The following is a 6,617-nucleotide window of genomic DNA, read 5'->3' as shown; positions in this document are numbered from 1 at the left end:
ATTGAAAATAAATATTGACTGGTGGCCCCCAATACCACCAACACTTGTGAAGTGGAGAAATCAAAGTAAAATAATCATTAGTAAAAAGCGTGACTGGTCTAGCATCATTCGTCTTTATACAGTTTAAAGTAAACAGATATTGCAATGGAATACTGGCTGAAGTAATATACATAAAATGTAATGTAATTTTTGTATGTGCAGAGGGTTGGACCGGACGTTACTTTTACATAAAACTTGCATTAGTCGTACGTAAATCTCACTCTATTGACTGTAATTAACGCTGTCATTCAGTTATTGTATAATGCAGTTAGCAGTGGTCACTGGGCTGAGTGTTGACGTCAGGCTCCGCAGCTTTACTTTGAGCACTTCACTGTGTTCGTGCAATGAAACTCATGTGTGTCCCTCACCACAGACCAGTCACGCCAAATCTGAAACGCAGATTGATAGTCGCAGAAGGTTTCATCTCGCATCAATCCATCCAGGATTGGATTACGTGTTAAATCCTCTGCACTGGGATTCAGTTTTGTTCCTCTGAAGATGCTCGCTTGTGGATCGCAGACTGGGGACTTTCGCGGAATTAAACGAGCTAAAGGTAAAACACTTTTGATTTATTTATGAAGTGTAACCTTTGCGACAGGTTTAAGTCGCCCCCCCCCAGTTGAATAGTGAATCTATGTTGCATCTTTTTTCGTGTTTAAGTGTAAAAGGGAAGTTAAGTAAAAGCGACATTATTCTGGGGATCATAATAGGTTATCCATACGGATTTGGACGTATTTTGGTGGAGAAAATAAGCAACAAAGTAAATCTTTTGGATTATACAGGTTACTCTTGCGAAAGACAACACTTAAAGACAAGTTGTCCGATTGCTTAACCTCAATCTTATCAATGCAGGAGTTTGTGAGGACAAAAACAGGACGATATATATGTAAACATAGCCTATGTCATATGTATGCTTACAAAGGCAAATAGTAGCAAGTCTATTTTGTGTTCTGCATTTAAATTTACGCCAAATGAAAGTAACATTAACATTTTGTTTTATATTTGATTATAGAAAGAGCATAGTTTAAACACTAATATTATCTTGTAGTGATTTCCACAGTTTAAACTGAGTCCTGTCAGTTCTCCTTTCTCTCCCCGCGCGCGTGGCACCAGAACTGACAGGACTCACTGACAAGGCAGTTGTTGACATTTTATGTATCTAGTGAGTCAGATAATAGCATATTTGCTTATTGTAACATTTAGGGAATAGTGTAATGTTTCTTTCGTTACCTTTTTAACGCTGGGCAGTATTCCTAGATTTTAGGAAATATCCAGCAAAGAAGTGAAGTGCGAGCTGGAAAAACTGAGGTATTCCTTTGTCGTTCAAATGTACTCATTTACTCGCATATGCTTGCTTATTGTAACCTGCATTCTAGCTGTTCGGAACCTAATCGGAAACGGTAGGTTGTCAGTCAACACAGTAGTTTTTACAGTTGTGTTTATAGTTGGTTATGTTGGTGTTTGTTGTTGATGATTTCTTCTGTCACTTGTTATTTTGGTCACGCTGACTTCACACAACTGGATTTTTTTATATATTTATTTATATGAACTGTCTAAAACATAAGTGTTTATCACTCCTTCATATGTCTGATTGCAACAAATTAAATGATACACCATTATTTAGACTAAAATATAGCCTATATGGTTCAGTGGCAGGAAATCACATCTGAAGTGATGTTACTTTTAGAAGACAGTTCTTTTAACAAGACGATGAATAATTTACATTTAAGACAGTTTTGGCTTTCATATATATTTTTTTTTTCGGTGAATTAAAATAGTTACAAAAGAAGTCAAAGCCTCAAGTTTTGCATGTCACCCATCAAAGCACAAGACTCCACAAGCCTTCAGATTGTTACCCTTAAATATGAATTAGCTTTTTGGAACATTATAAACAGTGTGAAATGGACTGAAGGACAGTTCAAATCTACCAATTCAAAACGTTTGTTTCCTGTGTACACACTGCCGCTCAGTGTCTGGTAGCAGTGCACAATTACAGCTTTGGACGCCTTCTCAAAAATTGGCTGGACCACAGAGCGCCAATTTCATAATTTAAAATTTTTGCATTTGTGCTGTTGCAACATTTTATTTTTTGTTCTTGATTTTATTTTTTATTTAGCCTTTTGCTCATCCATTTAGAATGATGTGTTCTGTGTGCAACACCTGCACATTGTCCTACAAGTAATGCAGTCACTTTGCTCCAAAACAACTCTGAACCCACTTTCATTGTGCTTTTCAATGTACTGTATGAAGTCCCACAAAGAAAAGATGTCAGCATCCAGTTTGAGTTTTTTTTGGGCTGCATGCGCCAACCAAGCAACTGCCCTTAAGATGAATGGGAATGCTAATGGATATCTCTCTCCAGGTGTTATAGACTTTTTTGATCAAAATCAGCTTAATTGAGCGGATTTCCAGCCAAGCTGGCAACACTCGTTGCTTTTACGTCAGAGATGTGTATCTGGACTCAACATCTGCTTTGTCCTGGTACCTAAAAAAACTCAAACCTAAAAGAACACATGCTTACTGTGTTTGCAGTGCAAACATAAACCCATACAGATTGTTTTAATGCTTGAAGAGACCTGAAGTGGCTGTCAACCATCTGATGCATTCAGACATTTACAGGTTCTTCAGTTGGCTACAGCATCACATAGAAGCTGTTACAAGACAAGATAGTATTTCATAACAAGCAATTAAGTACTAGAGAAAAGGTCTTTCGGTTCACAGGGTATAAACCTCAAGGCATACTATACTAGAATAATTTTCTGTAATTTACATCTTATTTAAATTCACATGCTGTGACAGTATGTGACACAATGATTTCGTGTTGTTTCACTTATTTTCCCTTCTCATTGAAATCCAGACCTCAACATAGCCCTGAGGCGCACAGGCCTCGTCTGTCATGGATTTTGCTTATTATAGACCTTCAAGACAAGTTATATCTTGCATTTGCATCACTTTTTGTCAGTTGAACATGAAGGCTGAGTCTCCAATGTGGTATAATGATGGTAATGTGTGTAACTGGGGCCTTTCAGTTGTCCTTTATATGGTCATAAACTTCTCCACATGCCCTTATGGCATCATCCTTTTTCATGGGCATAGAAGCCATTTATATTTTCTTTGATTTTGCCTAATTTAGCGAACATTCATGTTTGGAGAGAACACGCACACAAAAATTAACAAATGTGTTTTATCTTTTCACGCCCAAACAAGTTCCAAAAGCCAAATGTAAACCAGGGCTTCAGATTAAGACATGTGAGCAATGGCACTAGTGCAACCAAGTCCTACAGACAGTAGCACTTAAGAAAAGTGCACTTTAGACTTGAGAAAAAACGCAAGTAAACAAACCCACCATGCACATAATTTGTTCGGTGCTGTACTGTTAATTTTGGGTTGCAATTGGTGTCCTACTTGAGTGTGTTTCACATAAGGCAGTGCTAATCGTTGGGCACACAAAAAGTTAGTTGCACCAACATGAAAATTGGTTACATTTTGTGCACTCAAATATTTAGGCCTAAATTTAAGAATCATGTATTTGGATTGCATATTGCATTTCCATCCATTTGGATTACACAGTTTTAACATAAATTAATAAACTTGTAATGCATATTCTCAGTCACACATAAATGAAACATAAGAAACAGGTAAGATTTCTGCGTTCAAAAAAGCCATGGCAAAGTTTATTATTAACTATTTGATATTAACTGTTTGATTTAAATGATTATAATTTCAAAATGCATTTATGCTGATTGCTTAGAATCAGCATTTTCATACAATTGTTCAAACAATTACATGTATTCAGCTAAAAAGTATGAACATAGTTAAAATATGGCTAGCTGTATAGCCAGCAATATACAGTTAGTTAAAATGTATGAGACTAAAAGAAATGATAATTATGTAAACCTGGTCATTGTGTATTGAAAATGTATTCATTTTGTTAGTACTAATTTATGTATGACTGACAAACATGCATCATATTAAGTTTATTAGCTTCATTATGTTACAAGTGTTTCATTTATTTGGATTACAATTTTATGCAAATACTTTCAAATGCACAAATCTTAAATTTAGGCCTAAACATATATTTTTAATATTTTTTTATTTTATTTTATTAATCATTTATTAACTCTGTGTGTAATGGTCGTTTAATAACAGTTCAAGGTAATTGTGGTGTGAAGCTGCACTGTGGGGTGTCAGAAAAAAACAATTTATACAAAATCTCAGCACTGGTACACCTTTGTACCTTCCTAAATGCTTTTTTTTTAAGGCCTTTATGGTTTTTAGACTTTGCTTGACTTGACTTTGCTTTGCTGTATTCAGCCTTTATTCGGACTCTTAAGTAGTGACTTAACAGTCTGCATGGATGTGAACAAGAATCATTTATTTATAAGATTTGTTCACTACCAGTGTGAAGGAATGGATGCAAAGTGCTTGGGGGAACCACACTGCTTGGGGGAACTATAAAAATACTTCATGCTTTAATCAGTATCCATGCCTCTCTTCCTGGAGTTTAGATGCCATGGGCCGATATATCACATTGTGAGGTGGGAAGCATCACATTAAGTCTGTAATTTGTGTGTTTTTACCATAGTGGTGTTTATTGTTGTTTTTCACCCTTGTGAATGCAGTTTTCTCATTGCTCCCAGTCTGTGCCTAATATCAAGGATATATTTAGCACAACAGTTTACTCAGCTTCATGTACTACTGTATTAAAAATGGAATAAGTTCTCCCATATAAGGCAGCAAAGAGGATGTTTTAAAAAGATCTTTCCCTGTCTGCTGAATCATAGGACCAAATCAGGTGACAGAGCAAAGGGTACGCGTAAGAGGGGAAGATTGCATCCTCTGTACCATGCTTTTTGTCCAGACTCTGCACATTTTCCATTACAGTATGTCAAACAGAAAGAGCATTTGAGGCAAAGAAAAATGTCATAGTTGTATGTGCTTTGTTCATATTGCACCTAGTTCCGATTTGCTTTTCAGATCTGATCTTTTGGGATGACTGTCCAAAATAAAATCATATCTGTTTGTTCAGACAGTGTAGTCAGTATTTGTATTATGCTGACTTGTACATCAGTACAATGCCAAGAGACATGAGAGAGTAGCTGTCTGTGTGGAAAGAGAACAGAAACGTTCATCACGAGATCTTGCTCTGGTGCTAAAGTGTATTAAATAATTTACTTTTCTGATCTGACCTTTAGAATGAAATTCTTTCTACACTCCAATTGTAATAAGATTTCAATTCACATACTAGTTTGGATTTGTTTCTAAAAATGTATATTTAAATGGATGTGAATAAGAGTCAGATATGACACACACATAAATTAATTGAAACAAAAATGTTCTTTTTTTCTAAACAAAGGCTAAAAATAGACTGTCCACATTTATACATGACTCAGTACTTAGTCTCACATTAAAAAAGTGCATGTGTCAAGATTTCTGCAAAATGATATGTTGCTTCTTGCACATTTCACGACACTTTAAAAGCTAAAAGCAGGTTCAGTTTATCCAAAACTGTTGAACGTGAATCTGGCAATGTTTTATTACCTTAGTTGTTGTGCATAGCACAGTATTTCAGAAATGAAATGTCCAATAAGTGGCACTAAAGGTTAACGCTTTATCGCATTTAAAAATGACGTATAAAAAAAACCCTCCACCCTAAACTTAACCAATAGCGTTAACAAACCCAGATAAAACCGTCATTTGCTAAAGCAACCTCTGCATTTTAGCTTGTCTTTACAATTCTTTGTGCTCTTTTATTGTGACTTGTGTTTCTATGGAGTTGTAAGTGCAGTGCTGTACCAGGTGAGCTACTGACCAAGTTTACTATAAAAAGTTGTACATATGGGTTGGTTATGTGATGCAAACATCCAAATGTATTAGTTTACAAATAATGTACTATGATAAAAGTGTTATAAGGTCAAAACATGGTATTGTGCAAGGAAAAGGGATAGAAATTTGAGGTGTTTTACTGCCATTGGTGTTCATTCAAGCTGGAAACTGCAGTGAATTGTACTGTATGTATAGGCACTTTTTTGGACTTTGCACAAATGTAGGTAGAGGTTAGGCCTGGGCGATAAAACGGTATCGATATTTATCGACGGTTGTGAGTAAAGAATGAAAATTAGTCGAATTTAAAATAAACATTTGCATTTGAATGCAAAAATAGTACAATCCCATGTTAGATGTGCGTCATCAGTGGAGCACGAGATGCGGTAATGATGATGTAAGTGACGTTCCCTTTCAGTCAGTCACGTTCGACGTTACGTCAGTCGTGACTGACGAATTGGGATCTCGCCCGAGAACCCAATCACCTTCGAGCGTTAACTAAACAAGCCAATGACAGTTGCCGTGCGTGTTTCGCCACGCGCACACCGCCCCGCAGCGCGGGTATAAAAGGAGAGCGCGTGCAAACGCACATCAGTTTTTCGCTGAGGAGCCGAGACTTGCGCCACGGCCGTACAGCAGTGGTACAGCAACTGTGGCGACGGGACGTAACGTCTCCGTTCCCTCCTTCAGGGAACGAGGGGAACCATACGTAACCGAGACATTCCCTTTCAGTCGGTCACTCTCGACGTCACGTC

At 36.9% G+C, this 6,617-nt stretch overlaps 1 protein-coding gene across 2 annotated transcripts in view; it reads left to right on the top strand.

The window, feature by feature from the left end:
- The first annotated feature begins 353 nt into the window (after window positions 1-353).
- The window catches only part of LOC107661833 (glucagon receptor-like), an 84,759-nt gene continuing 78,495 nt past the window's right edge, over window positions 354-6,617 (top strand). For both annotated transcript variants that reach the window (XM_016451607.1, XM_016451606.1), the window contains exon 1: window positions 354-592. The gene's annotated coding sequence lies outside the window, so the exon portion shown is untranslated. The remainder of the gene's footprint in view (window positions 593-6,617) is intronic.

This window comes from Sinocyclocheilus anshuiensis, unplaced genomic scaffold (genome assembly GCF_001515605.1).
Source record: "Sinocyclocheilus anshuiensis isolate Anshui unplaced genomic scaffold, SAMN03320099.WGS_v1.1 scaffold47, whole genome shotgun sequence".
Lineage (NCBI taxonomy): Eukaryota > Metazoa > Chordata > Actinopteri > Cypriniformes > Cyprinidae > Sinocyclocheilus > Sinocyclocheilus anshuiensis.
Note: the sequence above shows the minus strand (reverse complement) of the source record. Positions and strands in the feature narration are given on the sequence as shown.